A 15,937-nucleotide genomic window follows, 5' to 3' on the forward strand; every position below is an offset into this window, starting at 1 on the left:
ATCTCCGTTTCGTTTTACTCTCTGAGCACGCCCGCCCACTGCATGTTAAGGGAGCAGTGAGCAGCATTTATCTCGGGTGGAGACGTGGGTGGTTTCACAGAGTGTGGATCTGCCCTCCTCTCTCTCACTTGCCTCCTTCTGTAAACAATATTACCATTCTTGAGAGCTGAGCATGTGCCAGGTGTGCGCCTCCACCATTGCATTTCCCATCACAGCCTTGTGAGATCTCTAGTGTTCTGAGCCCACTTTACAGATGAAAAACTCCAGGCTCAGAGAGGTTAAGGAACTCGTCCAAGGTAACACAGCCAGTTAGGTGAGAGTGGATCTAGGATTTCAACCCGGGCCAGCCCAGACTCCAGCTAGTGAGGCCGCCCCCTGTGGCCCAGGTCCAGCGAGGCCGAGCCTCCCAAGGTGAAGGACCGCACAGTCCCTTGGGCTCCACGGCTAACTTGGGCCGACCAGCGGTCGTGGGGAGGCGGACCCGACAGGCCAGGGTGGTCGTGGCATCGAGTCCAGCGTTGGTACAAATGGCCGGGGGCCGGTGGCGGTGGTGGGGCGGGGGGCACGGCCTGCATCAGGCAAATCCCGGAGGCGCCCTCTGGACAATTCCCGTAAACACGGGCAGAGTGGGGCGGGGCTGGGCGGGGCTTGGCGGGGGCCCAGCATTTCCGGGGACGCCGCGCCGGACTGAGGCTGTGCGCCCGAGACTCCGGGTCCCCAGGGGCTGCGCCGGGCCGGCCTGGCGAGGGGGACGAGGCAGTGGACACTCTAGGAAGAGCGGCCCCGCGGGGGGCGATGACCGTGTGCTGAGCCTGACTCACTCCAGGTAGGCGCGGGGGGTGCCTGGCGAGGTGGGAGCCGCTGCCCGGGAGGTGGCGGACCAGGCGAAAACCGCCGCGCAGCCGCTGCCCCCACCCTTGCACCCGCACCTCCCGCCCGGCCCCTCTCCCCAGAGGGCGCCACCTGCACGCTCTGATGGGCACTGGGGCCCGCCGCCCGGGGAGCCTGTTGCCATGGCAGCGCAAGAGGCTGGGCCCGCGTTCCCATGGCCACCGGGGGCCTTTGAGCAGCGTTCACATCGCGCCATTGCACCACCCCTACTCCTAAACCCGGGACCTGGCCCTGGGGGGAAGTCATTTGGAATTCGGAAAAGGCCTGGGCCCCTGCGGAATGGTCGTGGATATGACCTCCGAGTTAGGCCCTTTGTCATGGCTTCTTTCTTCTCACTGAGCACCAAGGTGCTAGAAGGAGAAGGCTAGAAGGAGAAGGAAGTTGAGGTTCTGGGCATGAAGCTGCAGTTGCGGCTACTCGGGAGTTATTCTGGTCTAGCAGAAAGGCGAAGGAGCCCTAGGTCATCTCGGGAAGGTCATCAAATCTCTGCCCACATTTCCTCACCTGTAATATGAGTATGTTATTTGAGTTAAACACAGGATTCTTCTAAAGGTTGAAATGCCTTAAAATTTTGTGCGGGAAGCATACAAAGTTTTAAAAAGTTTTTTCCCCATAATGCCTTAGAACTGGAAAAGATGTAGAAATCACCTTGGCCCATCCCCCCTCATTTTCATAAGGAAAACTGAAGCCAGAGAGATTAAATCGCTTCCCAAGATGACAGTGAGTTAGTGGGAAGGTCAGGATTTGAACTCAGGCCATGGCCGTTTCTTTTGGTGATTTTTTTTTTTTTTGAGACAGAGTCTTGCTCTATCCTCCAGGCTACGGTGCAGTAGCGCGATCTTGGCTCACTGCAACCTCCACCTCCCTGGCTCAAGTGACTCTTCTGCCTCAGCCTCCTGAGTAGCTGGGACTACAGGCGTGCGCCACCATGCCAAGCTAATTTTTGTATTTTTAGTAGAGACAGGGTTTCACCATGTTGGCTAGGCTGGTCTCCAACTCCTGAGCTCAAGTGATCTGCCCACTTTGGCCTCCCAAAGTGCCTGGTTTATAGGCTTGAGCCACCATGCCCGGCCTTTTTGGAGATTATACCTTCTGAAGCTCAGGAAAATCTAGGATATGTCTCCTTGCACCTGGGGCTCAAACTGTTGGTGACAGGTAATCTAAATATGGGGACATTGGCCAGGCATGGTGGCTCACGCCTGTAATCCCAGCACTTTGGGAGGTCGAGGCAGGCGGATCACCTGAGCTCAGGAGTTTGAAACCAGCCTGGTCAACGTGGTGAAACCTCGTCTCTAGTAAAAACACAAAATTAGCTGGGCATGGTGGCGCATGCCTGTAATCGCAGCGACTTGGGAGGCTGAGGCAGGAGAATCGCTTGAATCTGGGAGGCGGAGCTTCCCCGAGCCAGCCGAGATTGTGATTGCATTCCAGCCTGGACAACAAGAGTGAAACTCCATCTCAAAAAGCAAACAAAAAATAAAATAATAAAAATAAAGGCCAGGCACGGTGGCTCACGCCTGTAATCCCAGCACTTTGGGAGGCCGAGACGAGCGGAGAGGTCAGGAGATCGAGACCATCCTGGCTAACACAGTGAAACCCCGTCTCTACTAAAAATACAAAAAATTAGCCAGACGTGGTGGCGGGCGCCTGTAGTCCCAGCTACTCGCGAGGCTGAGACAGAAGAATGGTGTGAACCCGCGAGGCGGAGCTTGCAGTGAGCCAGGCTTGAGATTGCGCCACTGCACTCCAGCCTGGGCGACAGAGTAAGACTCCGTCTCAAAAAAAATAATAATAAAAAACAAAAAAATAAAAATAAAATAAATAAAGATTGGGGACATTGGCAACAGTTGAACTAAAGATGGGAAACGGAGACTTGTGCCTTGGAGAGAGCTGAGTCTCCCCGCTGCATGGGTCTTGTGCCTTGAGGCTCTTGCTTTAATGTAGTATCTGACTACATTGGACAGGATGGTCCAAAATAAGTCCCTGGGAGCCAAGCATTCAGCCACTCTCCAAATACCATCTCTTCTGAAGCCAGCAAAGCTGGTGAGCTTGGAGCTAAGCAAGAAAACTGTTTAGCTTCCCTAAAGCAGGGAAATGGGACTCTAGTCCTGCCTCTGTCAGTGTGGTGCTGTTTCCTTTGAAAGGGATAACAGAAAAGTGGGGGAAAAGATCCAAGAAGGAAAACTTGAATGAATCCTTTGGAAATGATTTGAGACAGCTAGAGCAGAAAACATTTGCTGGGTACCTGCTATTTCCATGTTCTGTCCTGGGGCTGGAGATGAAAAAGCTGAGTTAGGCAGGCCTTGTCCCTGCATTCAAGGAGCTTGTAGAAGAGAAGGGAAGAGAGGGATGTGATGTGTAAGTGAGTATTTCACTGCTGCGTAATGAGGTCCTAATAAGAATCTGAGCAGAGTGCAGAGGGAACTCGCAGGAGCAACTCTGGAAATTAGTTGAAAACAGCAGGATTCTAGCCTGGGAGCACTTCTAGAACTCTGCCAAGTTGGCCCTGGCCACTACCTTTGTTGGAAACAAAGAATAAGGGAGTGAAAGTGTCTAAAGAAAGGTGGGGGCCGGGTGCAGTGACCCACTCCTGTAATCCCAGCATTTTGGGAGGCCGAGGCAGGCAGATCACGAGGTCAGGAGATCGAGACCAGCCTGACCAACATGGTGAAATCTTGTCTCTACTATAAACACAAAAATTAGCCGGGCATGGTGGTGCATGCCTGTAATCCCAGCTACTCAGGAGGCTGAGGCAAGAGAATCGCTTGAACCCAGGAGGCGGAGGTTGCAGTGAGCTGAGAGCATGCCATTGCACTCCAGCCTGGGTGACAGAATGAGACTCCATCTCAAAAAAAAAAAAAAAAAAGAAAAAGAAAGAAAGAAAAGAAACGTGGGTCAGGCATGGTGGCTCATGCCTGTAATCCCAGCACTTTGGGAGGCCAAGGTGGGTGGATCGCTTGAGTCCAGGAGTTCGAGACCAGCCTGGGCAACATGGTGAAACTCAGTCTCTACAAAAAATACAAAAATTAGCCGAGCATGGTGGCCCACGCCTGTAGTGTCAGCTATCCAGGGCGCTGAGGTAGAAGGATCACCTGAGCCAAGGGAGGTTGAGGCTTCAGTGAGCCATCAATCATCCTGCCACTGCATTCCAGCTTGGGTGGCACTGTGAGACACCGTCTCAAAAATAAAATAAAATAAAATAAAAGTAGCCAGGTGAGGTGGCTCATGCCTGTAATCCTAGCATTTTGGGAGGCCGAGGTGGGCGGATCACCTGAGGTCAGGGGTTCAAGACCAGGCTGGCCAACATGGTGAAACCCTGTCTCTACTAAAAATACAAAAATTAGCCAGGCGTGGTGGCGCATGCCTGTAATCCCAGCTACCCGGGAGGCTGAAGCAGGAGAGTTGCTGGAACCTGGGAGGCGGAGGCTGCAGTGAGCCGAGATCGCACCACTGCACTCCAGCCTGGACGACAGAACAAGACTCCGTCTCAAAATAAATAAATAAATAAAAATAAATGTAGATCAGGATACGTATTGTCTTTTTTTGTTTGTTTTTTTGAGACAGAGTCTTGCTCAGTCTGGGTGCAGTGGCGCGATCTTGGCTCACTGCAAGCTCCACCCCCCGGATTCATGCCATTCTTCTGCCTCAGCCTCCCAAGTAGCTGGGACTACAGGCACCCACCACCATGCCCGGCTAATTTTTTTGTATTTTTAGTAGAGATGGGGTTTCACCATGTTAGCCAGGATGGTCTACGATCTCCTGACCTCGTGATCCGCCCGCCTCAGCCTCCCAAAGTGCTGGGATTACAGGCATGAACCACTGCTCCCGGCCAGGATGAATATTCTCTGAAAGAACAGTTTAAAGGATCCTGATAAACTAAGCTCTGTGAAGGCAGCAACCACGTCAGTTTCCTTAAACTTGAGCAATACTTAGAAGGCAGCGAGCGCACAAGAAATATGTGTTGCATGAATGAAAGAAGGAAGTGGGGGGGAGGAAGTGAGCGAGGGCAGGAAGAAAAGGGAAGGAAGGGAGAGGAGAGAAGTGAAGGAAGGAAGAAAAGGTAGGAAGGAGGGAGGGAAGGAAAGAAGGAAGGATAAACGTTGGCTTATATTATCAGAAGAGGTGGATGGCTATAACTTGAGACAAAACGTGGTTGATTTCTGACTATAGGTTGAATATCCATATGGGTTCTGGAGTCAGCAGATCTGAGCTGTGGTCCTAGTCCTGACTTGTCACTTGCGTGACCTTAGTAAGTCCTGGAACCTCTCTATGCCCCAATTTCTCACTTCTGAAATGGGAATACAATAATAACTCATATCTCACCCTATAGTGAGAATTAAGTAAATGATTGAATGTAAAAATTTGGCACAATCCTCACTTATAGTAGGTGCTCAATAAATATTAATTAGCTATATAAATGTCAACTTTGATGTAAGTGGAAAGAATTTGCCAAATATTTCATGTCAAGGTTATATAACTATTCCAAACTGAGGTATAATTTCTTTTTTCTGATAAAGGCTAATTTTGAAAGTTCCTTGTGTCTGCAGACTAACGCACCTTAGAGAAATGGTTCTTTACTTTTTTTGGGGGGGAGTGGGGGCTGGTAGCAAAGAGCTTTTGAAATTAAATGAAAGCTCTGATTCCCTCTCTCCTGAAATGGCATCTCATTCTTGGCGTTCACAGCTCCCTGAAGCCCACCCGTGTGGTGAAGGGGGTCCCTGCTCTGCTGCACTGCTCACAGGCTATAGTGAAAGAACTCAAGCAGCATTCATAGAAGAGGTGGCTGGGAGGAGCAAGCAGGGTCAGCCGTCTTTCAAGGGGTTTGTGGAGACCAAAAGATGAGACGGCTAGAGATAAGCACATGTGGCCCCGTGGGCGGGTCCTCTTAGAGCCCACTCACCTGCTAGGGCCAAGCTGGGGCTCACTCAGAACCTTGTGGGCTCCAGAGTCCCTGGTGTGGTGCCCACCAGCCGGACCCTCATTCACAGTGCATAAATGGTGCTGCAGGGTGGCTGCTGTGTGAGATTCCTATCCAGGCATGGATCTTTGGTGCCACCCTCACATCAGCTTTCTGTGAGTGTTGTCTCCTAATACCACTGCTTTAGGGTGGCAAGTGGGCACACTGCCACAGGTGGTGCATTCCTCAGAACCTCCACCCTGGCAAAGCAGGGTGAGAGTACAGCCTACAGAGCCTTAGGAGATCCATGGCAACCCGTCTGTGCATCCCTGCTACCCACCTAGGCATACCTGTTCCTGCCCACTCTCTGGGATCAGCATCAGAACCAAGAGCAAGGCTCTGTCTGGGAGTAAGAGTGGCAGCCACCAGATGACCTGAGGTGATGGGGAAACTCCAGGGTCAGAGAGCTCCTCCTCCCTGGGAAGGAAGAGGCAGAGGGGAGAGCCTTGGGCCTTTGGGAAGGAAGGTTGGTTTCCTGGGGTGGAGGGAGGGCCCTGGCCTGTTCCTCTTTCCCCTCACAGGGGTCTGGGGCTCAGACTGGGATTTTAGAGGGAATAACTCGATAGCAGATGGGGAGGTAGATTCCTCACTTCATGGGATCTTTGGAACCAGGGTGTGTGTCTGTGTGTGTCTTGCTCTGTGTCTGTGTCAGTGTCTTGCTCTGTGTGCATGTGTGTGTATGTGTGTGTATGTGTGTGTGTCAGTGTCTTGCTCTGTCACCCAAGCTGGAGGTGCCATCATGACTCATTGCAGCCTCTACCTCTCAGGTTCAAGTGATCCTTGCACCTCAACCTTCCAAGTAGCTGGGACCACAGGAGCACACCACCACACCTGGCTAATTTTTAATTTATTTTTTGTAGAGACCGGGTCTTCCTATGTTGCCCATCTGGTCTCCCCTGGACAGGCGAGTGGGTGCAAAAGCAGAGGCAGACAGCGCCTCCTGAACTCATATTGGGGGAGCAGAGGAGTGACAGTGGCAACTTCATGTTCTACCCTGTCAGGGCAGGGACAGGTTGAGCCCTGCTGATTGCCCCACAGCCCTGTGGGGCGGAGGGATCCCCTCCCAGGGAGTGGCCAGCTCAGGCCCCAACAGGCCCCAGTGGGGGTGGTGCTGGGTGTCAGGCTCCTCACCACAGCGGACGCACCTGGGACTTGGGCTGGGCGGGCCGGTTCTTTCTCCCCATGAGAATTGCAGCCTCAGCACCAGCTTTGCATGAGGTGGCTGAACTTGAGGGAGTACCCAGAAGGGGGTCCTCAGAGATGGGCATCTAAGATACTTCAGAGTTGTTGACGCCATGGGGCAACTTTCATGGGGAGGTGAACCAATAACATAGCAGGCATGGCCTTGCTCATTGAGCATTCACTACATGCCAGTGTTGCCCGTGGCTTTGTATGTACTCTCTCCAGCCACCCATGAAGTGCTGTTCATAGCACTCCGTCCTAGATGAAGAAGCTGAGGTTCAGAGTGATTGTGTGGCTTGCTAAAAGTCCACAAAATACGGAAGGTAGTGAATTCTTCTGACAGAAGAACCTGTGTGCTCAACCACTGGATTCTACCACTTCCAGGAGCAAGAAAAACAGGAGGCCGGTAGCGGGGAAAATGGTTTGGGGAACGGAGATGAAGCCATTTATTTACATTTGTTGCCAGACCCTGGGTAAAAGCTGCCAGTGAGTTTTGAAGGCAGTGTAAGTGCTGACCCGGGGTGGATGCCCTCTGCTGCAGAAGGCGCTGCCCCAAGGAAGCTCCCAGCCCTAAGGACTTGGCAGCCATTGGCTGATTTGAAAGAATACACAGGGTGTGCCAGCTGGTGTCGCTTCCTCTTCAACATGTATTGATGCTGCAGCTGAGCTGCTGCCCAGCCCCTGGGGAGAAGACACCAGCAGCATGCCCAGCCAGGGCAGGGTGGAGAGCTGCAGCTGCAGGTTGGCATAAGAGGAGAGCTCAGGGCTACAAGGGGATGGTGGTGGGGGGCCAAGGCCTGGAGAGCTGGGCTGCAGCCAGTGTATGTCTACGAGGCCTTGCTGGGCAGCCTGCCAGTCAGCACCCGAGAATGGGGAGGAGCTTGAGTGCTACCCCAGGAGGGGGCGGGTGGGACCTTTGGGTTCAAGCTCCACTGGGCTTGGCAGGAGGCCCCTCCCCGACAGCCAGCAAACAAAGCAACAACTCCCAGAGTAGAACTGTGGGAGCTCCAGAGCCAGGTTCCCCTGGGTGGGAATTAGAGCAGGCAGACCTGGCCAGGAGCCGCCTGGCAGGGGCCATCCATGCCCAAGGACATGGCCTGCATGCAGCTGGGCAGAGGCTGTACCCATGGATGATTAATGGGTATTGATCACTTGGGAGGCCAGATGTAGCCTGGACACTGCTGGCACTTGCCCTGCGTCTGTTCCCTTTGTACTGGGCAGGGTAGAGAAGCAGCAGGGATGTGTGTTCATTTGCTTTATACTTTTAGCCATGCTTCCCTTTATTTTCTTTCCCTTGTAGCTTTTTTTTTTTTTTTTTTTTGAGACGGAGTCTTGCTCTTGTCACCCAGGCTGGAGTGCAGTGGCACGATCTCGGCTCACTGCAGCCTCCGCCTCCTGGGTTCAAGCAATTCTCCTGCCTCAGCCTCGCAAGTAGCAGGGATTACAGCCTCACGCCACCACGCCTGGCTAATTTTTGTACTTTTAGTAGAGACGGGGTTTTGCCATGTTGGCCAGGCTGGTCTCAAACTCCTGACCGTGTGATCCTCCCGCCTTGGCCTCCCAAAGTGCTGGGGTTACAGGCATGAGCCACTGCGCCTGGCCTCGTTTCGGCCTCTTTATAATGGATTCCTATACACATTCTTGTGCTTCTGTCCTTGTGTATGTATGTGTGTGTGTATGAGAGAGAGAAAAATAAGGAAGGTCCATGGGGAGGAGGCTCCAGAGCGTGTGAGTGTGGATGGAGAAGGGGCCAGCTTTGATGATGACTTCATTTTGCTGGCCAAGGCACGGAGGAAGCAGTGCTTTTCTCTTCATCTCTTATTTTGGTACTCCCTTTCCAAGCTGCCTCCTGAGCTCTTTATAAACACTGGCATTCTGGCTGAGAAAGACTCGCCAACATCCAAGAGTGGCAAAGGGGAACAGGAGACACATCGTTGGCTTGGGAACCGCTCCCGCTCGCAGGAAGTCTGCTCACAGGAGATTTTTCTCTGTCAGTGTCCTCCTGTGGTTTCTAGTCTGGGGAGAACAGATCAGCACACTAACGGAAGAAAGGGGAGCCCGCAAAGACCAAGGCTGCTGTGCTGGGGGCGTGGATTCGAGGGCTCTTCTCCAGGCTGACAGCTGGGACCCTCATTTTGTCAGCCCTGTGGAGTTCCTACTAGAGTGCCATGCAAGGCAGTGGGGGTTTGGAAGACGGAAGTCCTGTCACTGTCCTCAAAGGGCTTGCTGCCCAGTCGACATAAGACATATTGGAAGCATTTGAGCAGGATATAATTATCCGCTTAGTGAGGCCGCATCAGCCCCTGTCTCCTCTGCTCTGAGATGAGCACAGCAGTCACACAACTCATGTGTTGCCAAGACACCAGGGCAAAGCAGCCCTACTGCCATTTTAGGATCTGCTTGATGTGGAGATTCAGGCACTCAACAAACAGTGATTGAGCATGTGGCCAACATCAGGTACTGTTCTAGGTGAGTGCAGTAGGCAGAAGGTAGAAGAAGGAAATGTTGTAGCTAGTACCTTGACTTTGACAAGATTTCTTGCAATCTTTTTCATAATATTCTTTTTTTTTTTTTTTTTGGGTTGGTCAGGGGGACGGAGTTTCACTCTTGTGCCCAGGCTGGAGCGCAGTGGCGCCATCTTGGCTCACTACAACCTCTGTCTCCCGGGTTCAAGCGATTCTCCTGCCTCAGCCTCCTGAGTAGCTGGGATTATAGGTGTGCACCACCACGCCCGGCTCATTTTCGTATTTTTAGTAGAGACAGCGTTTCATCATGTTGGCCAGGCTGGTTTCGAACTCCTGACCTCAGGTGATGCTCCCGCCTCAGCCTCCTAAAGTGCTGGGATTACAGGCAATGAGCCACTGCTTTCGGCCCATAATAGTCTTATGGATAATATGGAGAAATGTGGGCTGAACAGTGCAGTTAGGAGGACACATAGCTAGTTGTTCAGCCTATAAAAGATATTGATCAGGCCAGGCGTGGTGGCTCACACCTGTAATCCCAGTACTTTGGGAGGCCAAGGCAGGTGGCTCACCTGAGGTCAAAAGTTCGAGACCAGCCGTGACCAACATGGTGAAACCTCGTCTCTACTAAAAATACAAAATTAGCTGGGCGTGGTGTCGCATGTTTGTAATCCCAGCTACTCGGGAGGCTGAGGCAGGAGAATCGCTTGAACCCACGAGGCAGAGGTTGCAGTGAGCTGATATCATGCCATTGCACTCCAGCCTGGGCAACAAGAGTAAAACACCATCTCAAAAAAAAAAAAAAAAAAAATTGATCTGTTCTAACCTTGATGGAGGTCTCTAGTGGCGTGCCATTGGGCTCCGTTTGTGACTCTGTCTCACCCATTTATTTATTTACTTACTTATTTTCAGGCTCCCAAAGTGCTGGGATTATAGGTGTGAGCCACCGTGCCTGGCTGTCACCCATTTTTGTTTAATCACTCAAAATTTTAAATGGAAAGATTAGTACAAAAACACCCAATAACTCTTCACCTATATTGACCAGTTTTAGCCAGTCACATTCATGTTCTTTCTCTCTAGTACATGCACATACATATATATGCACATTTGTTTTTGCTGAATCATTTGAAAGTAAGTTGTAGACATCGTGACATTTCAACTGTAAAGCTTCAGCAGGTGTCTCTGAAAGACCAGGACTTAATCACATCTGAGAAATGCCATTATCATAGCTAAAAAAATGAAGAATGCCATAATATCATCTAATACACAGTCCATATTAAAATTTCCCCAATTGCTCCATGGCTTTTTTTTTTTTTTCCAACATTCAATCTTCAATCAAGGTTCACACGTTGCTATTGATTTTGTTTGTTTTTTTTAGACAGGGTCTCATTCTGTCTCTTAGGCTGGAGTGCAACAGCATGGCTCCCTGCAGCTTTGACCTCCTGGGCTTAGGTGATCCTCCCACCTCAGCCTTTCGAGTAGCTGGGACTACAGGTGCGCACCACCATGCCTGAGTAATTTTGTATTTTTTGTAGAGACCAGTTTCACCCTGTTGCCCAGGATGGTCTTGAACTTCTGGGCTCAAGTGATCCACCTGCCTTGGCCTCCTGAAGTGCCGGGATTACAGGTGTCAGCCACCTCGCCTTGCTGCATTTGATTATTATGTCTTTTTAGTCCCTTAACCTAAAACAGCCCCACCCCTGTCTGTTTTGCCTCTCACTAGATTGCCCTTTCTGAAGAGTCCAGGCTAGTTGTCTTGTAGAATACTACTCATGCTGGATGGGTCTGATTGTGTTTTCATTGTTAGATCTGGGTTACAACACACCTTTGACGAGAATGCTGCAAACATTGATGATGTTTTGTACTTGTTGTTTTTTCTTTTTTTGAGACAGGGTCTCACTTTGTCACCCAGGCTGGAGAGCAGTGGCGTGATCTCAGCTCACTGCACCCTTGACCTCCCAGGTTCAAGCAGTCCTCCTGCCTCACCCCCCGAAGTAGCTGGGACTACAGGCATGCGCCACCATACCTGGCTAATTTTTGTAATTTTTGTAGAGACGGAGTTTTGATGTGTTGCCCAGGTTGGTCCCGAACCCCTGAGCTCAGGCAGTCTGCCTGCCTCGGCATCCCAAAATGCTAGGATTCCAGGCGTGAGCTGCTGGGCCCAGCCTGTTTTGTACTTCTCTTTTTTTTTTTTTTTTTTTTTTGAGACGGAGTCTCGCTCTGTCACCCAGGCTGGAGTGCAGTGGCGCGATCTCGGCTCACTGCGAGCTCTGCCTCCTGGGTTCACGACATTCTCCTGCCTCAGCCTCCCAAGTAGCTGGGACTACAGGCGCCTGCCACCATGCCTGGCTAATTTTTTTTTTTTTTTTTGTATTTTTAGTAGAGACGGGATTTCACCGTGTTAGCCAGGATGGTCTCGATCTCCTGACCTCGGGATCCGCCTGCCTCGGCCTCCCAAAGTGCTGGGATTCCAGGCGTGAGCTGCTGGGCCCAGCCTGTTTTGTACTTCTTATTGCATCATATCAGGAGGAAAATTACGTCAAATAGTCCCATTACTGTGATGCTACTTTTGTCTACTTGGTTAAGATTGTGGCCCCGAGATCTCTCCCTTAGAGATAAATGTTCCCTTTGGTAATTAGTAAGTCATCTGTGGGACAGACCTTGTTAACGTATAGTTTCGTAACAATCTTCCACCCAATGGTTTCCCATCCACTGATGATTCTTACTTGAATCTAGATTTTCTAATTCTATCACCATTTCTTCTACTCTTTTTTTGAGACAGAGTCTCGCTGTCGGTCAGGCTGGAGTGCAGTGGTGTGATCTCGGATCACTGCAACCTCCGCCTCTTGAGTTCAAGAGATTCTCCTGCCTCAGCCTCCCGAGTAGCTGGGACTACAGGTGCGTGCCACCATGCCCAGCTAATTTTTTTGTATTTTTAATAGAGACGGGGTTTCACCATGTTAGCCAGGATGGTCTCGATCTCCTGACCTCGTGATCCGCCCGCCTCAGCCTCCCAAAGTGCTGGGATTACAGGCGTGAGCCACTGCACCCGGCCTCTTCTACATTATTAACCAGCATTTTTTGGTAAAGAAAAGCTTCCTTTTCACCCCTTATTTTTTCTCTCTCTCTGGGTTTCACTGTGGACTAATGGATTGTTTTTAAATTTAATGTATTAATCCATTACTTCATTATGTTTTAATGCTCAGATTGGTCATCAAGCTGGTTCCGATGTCCTTTGGACATGGCCTCATTAGTTTCTGATCATTGCTTTCTGGCCCAACAAAATGTCTCATGTTTACGTCGTACTTTCCCTTACATTCACCCAAAGAATCTTGGTTCTCTTATTAGAGAGTAGGATTAGGAAACCAAGATTGGCCAGGTACAGTGGCTCATGCCTGTAATTCCAGCACTTTGGGAGGCCAAGGTAGGCAGATCGTTTGAGTCCAGGAGTTTGAGACCAGCCTGGGCAACGTGGTGAAACCCCTTTCTCTACAAAAAAATTACAAAAATTATCCGGGTGTGGTGGTGCATGCCTGTAGTCCCAGCTACTCAGGAGGCTCAGGTGGAAGGATTGCTTGAGCCTGAGAGGTGGAGGTTGCAGTGAGCTGAGATCTTGCCACTGTACTCCAGCCTGGGTGACAGAGTGAGACCCTCTCTCAATAAAAAAGAAAAAAGTAAACCAAGATTTAGGTGCTAGATCTGCTCACCCAATTTTTTTTTTTTTTTTTTTTTTGAGACGGAGTCTCGCTCTGTCGCCCAGGCTGGAGTGCAGTGGCGCGATCTCGGCTCACTGCAAGCCCCGCCTCCTGGGTTCACGCCATTCTCCTGCCTCAGCCTCCCGAGTAGCTGGGACTACAGGCGCCCGCCACCACGCCCGGCTAATTTTTTGTATTTTTAGTAGAGATGGGGTTTTACTGTGTTAGCCAGGATGGTCTCGATCTCCTGACCTCATGATCTGCCTACTTCAGCCTCCCAAAGTGCTGGGATTACAGGCGTAAGCCACCACGCCCGGCCCTGCTCACCCAATATTTTTATCAATAGCTTGAATAAAGGCATAAGGAATGGTTATCATGTTTACAGATGACCCCAAACTGGAAGGGGAAGCCAAATGTATGATAATAGAATCAGTTTTCAACATGACTTCAGTGGGATGACATCTGAGCCAGAACCACTAGATTTATTTATTTTATTATTAATTAATTAATTAAATTTTTTTTTTTGAGATGGAGTCTCGCTCTGTGGCCCAGGCTGGAGTGCAGTGGCGCGATCTCGGCTCACTGCAAGCTCCGCCTCCCGGGTTCGCGCCATTCTCCTGCCTCAGCCTCCTGAGTAGCTGGGACTACAGGCACCCACCACTGTGCCCGGCTAATTTTTTTTTGTATTTTTATTAGAGACGGGGTTTCACCATGGTCTCGATCTCCTGACCTCGTGATCTGCCTGCCTCGGCCTCCTAAAGTGCTGGGATTACAGGCGTGAGCCACCGCGCCTGGCTGGTAAAACTCTTTATTGGACCAAAGTTGATATAAAAAAAATAGTTCTGGTTGTCAGCTGACATGAGTCAGCAGTATTCTGTGATTCAAGTTGCATTCATTCATTCATTCAGCCAGTACTTACTGAAGTCCTGCTTACCATGTGCCAAGCACTATTCTAGAGGCTTGAGATACATTACTTAACAAACCAAATAAGCAAAAATCTCTGCCCTCTCAGTCAGCATTCTGGGGGAGATGGGATATCAGACAATAAAGAAAAACCATAACTAATATATCGTATGTTATTCAGTGATGAGTGCTCTGAAAAAATATCTCAAGGTATTTTTAAGGAGATAAGGTGCATATTAGGAGGAAGTTCAGATTCTTCAAGGTGATAAATGAGCAAAAGGAAGCAAGGGATTCCGTCCTGTGGTTATCTAGGGGGAGTGTGTGCCAGGTGAGGGAGCAGCCAGGTCAAAGGCCCTGCTGGTTCGGGCTACTATACATGTACCTGGTGTGGATGAGTGAGGGGAAAAGTAGTAGAGGATGCAGTGGTACTGGTGGTGAGGATGATATGGAGGGCTTTGCAGACCACTCCAAGTAAGGTCATTCTGAATGAGATGGGGGAACCCTTGGAGGGTTTTGAGCAGAGGAAAGCCCTGACCTGGCTTGTGTTGTGTGTTGTTTTGTTTTGTTTAAGATGGAGTCTTGCTCTGTAGCCCAGGCTGGAGTGCAGTAGCACAATCTCAGCTCACTGCAACCTCCGCCTCCCAGGTCCCAATTCAAGCAATTCTCCTGCCTCAGCCTCCTGAGTAGCTGGGATTACAGGCACACACCACCATGCCCAGCTAATTTTTGTGTTCTTAGTAGAGATGGGGGTTTCACCATGTTGGCCAGGCTGGTCTTGAACTCCTGACCTCAAGTGATCTGCCTGCCTCGGCCCACCAAAGTGCTGGGATTACAGGCGCGAGCCACCACCCCTGTCCTGGCTTGTGTTTTAAAGACTCACTCCAGCTGCTGTGTTGAGAATAGATTGTAGGGGAACCAAGGAGGAAACGGGGAGAACAGTTAGGAGGCCCTTGCAGTAACCAGGAGAAAGAGGGTGGTGCCTGGGCCCTAGGGAGCTGGGAAGTGGTCAGATTATAGATTTTCTAATGGACTGGATGTGAGGAGTGAGATAATGAGAGGAGTTGAGGGTTTTGGCCTGAGCAACTTAAAGATGGAATTGCCATTAAATGAAATGGGGAAGGCTGTAGGTGGAGCACATTTTTGAGAAGGGGGAGAGATCAGGAGCTTAGTTTGGGACATGTTGGGCTTGAGATGCTTTTCAGACAGCCAAGTAGAAATGTTGAGGCCGGGTCAGGTGTGGTGGCTCACACCTGAAATCCCAGCACTTTGGGAGGCCAAGGCAGGCGGATCCCGAGGTCAGGAGTTCAAGACCAGCCTGGCCAACGTTGTGAAACCCTGTCTCTACTAAAAATACAAAAAATTAGTGGGGTGTGGTGGCATAAACCTGTAATCTCAGCTACTCGGGAGGCTGAGGCAGGAGAATCACTTGAACCCAGAAGGCAGAGGTTGCAGTGAGTGGAGATTGCACCATTGCACCCCAGCCTGGGCGAAAGAGCAAGACTTTCTCAAAAAAAAAAAAGTTGAGGACTTTTGGAGTTAAGGGCTGAGCAGGGCTGGACTAGGCGGCAGATAGGGGTTTGGGTATCACTGGCTGTAGGTGGATTGAACCCATTTAGAGTAAGCATCCAAACCTGGGCAATAGCAGCACTGTGGGTGCTTGGTGCTGTCCATATCCCATGTGGAATTCTGTGTCCAGTTCTGGGAGCCCCTTTAAAAGGGTTGCTGCTAGCCTGCACCATGTCCACAGAAGGGTGATGGAGGTACAGAAATCATGCAGCATGAGGAAACTTAGCTGTAAGAAAGGAGACGTGGGACCATGTGGGTGCTGTGCCCACCCTCTTGACAGC

General features: G+C 50.6%; 1 protein-coding gene across 2 annotated transcripts in view; it reads left to right on the plus strand.

Moving 5' to 3' along the window:
* The first annotated feature begins 395 nt into the window (after positions 1 to 395).
* SEMA4B (semaphorin 4B) overlaps positions 396 to 15,937 on the plus strand; it is a 44,970-nt gene continuing 29,428 nt past the window's right edge. Inside the window, exon 1 of one of the 2 annotated variants that reach the window (XM_063698843.1) lies at positions 396 to 521. The gene's annotated coding sequence lies outside the window, so the exon portion shown is untranslated. Of the gene's footprint in view, positions 522 to 664; positions 827 to 15,937 lie in introns of those variants that run through there. The other variant, XM_019010652.4, reaches the window with a different exon arrangement.

The sequence above is a fragment of the Gorilla gorilla genome, chromosome 16, assembly GCF_029281585.2.
Source record: "Gorilla gorilla gorilla isolate KB3781 chromosome 16, NHGRI_mGorGor1-v2.1_pri, whole genome shotgun sequence".
Lineage (NCBI taxonomy): Eukaryota > Metazoa > Chordata > Mammalia > Primates > Hominidae > Gorilla > Gorilla gorilla.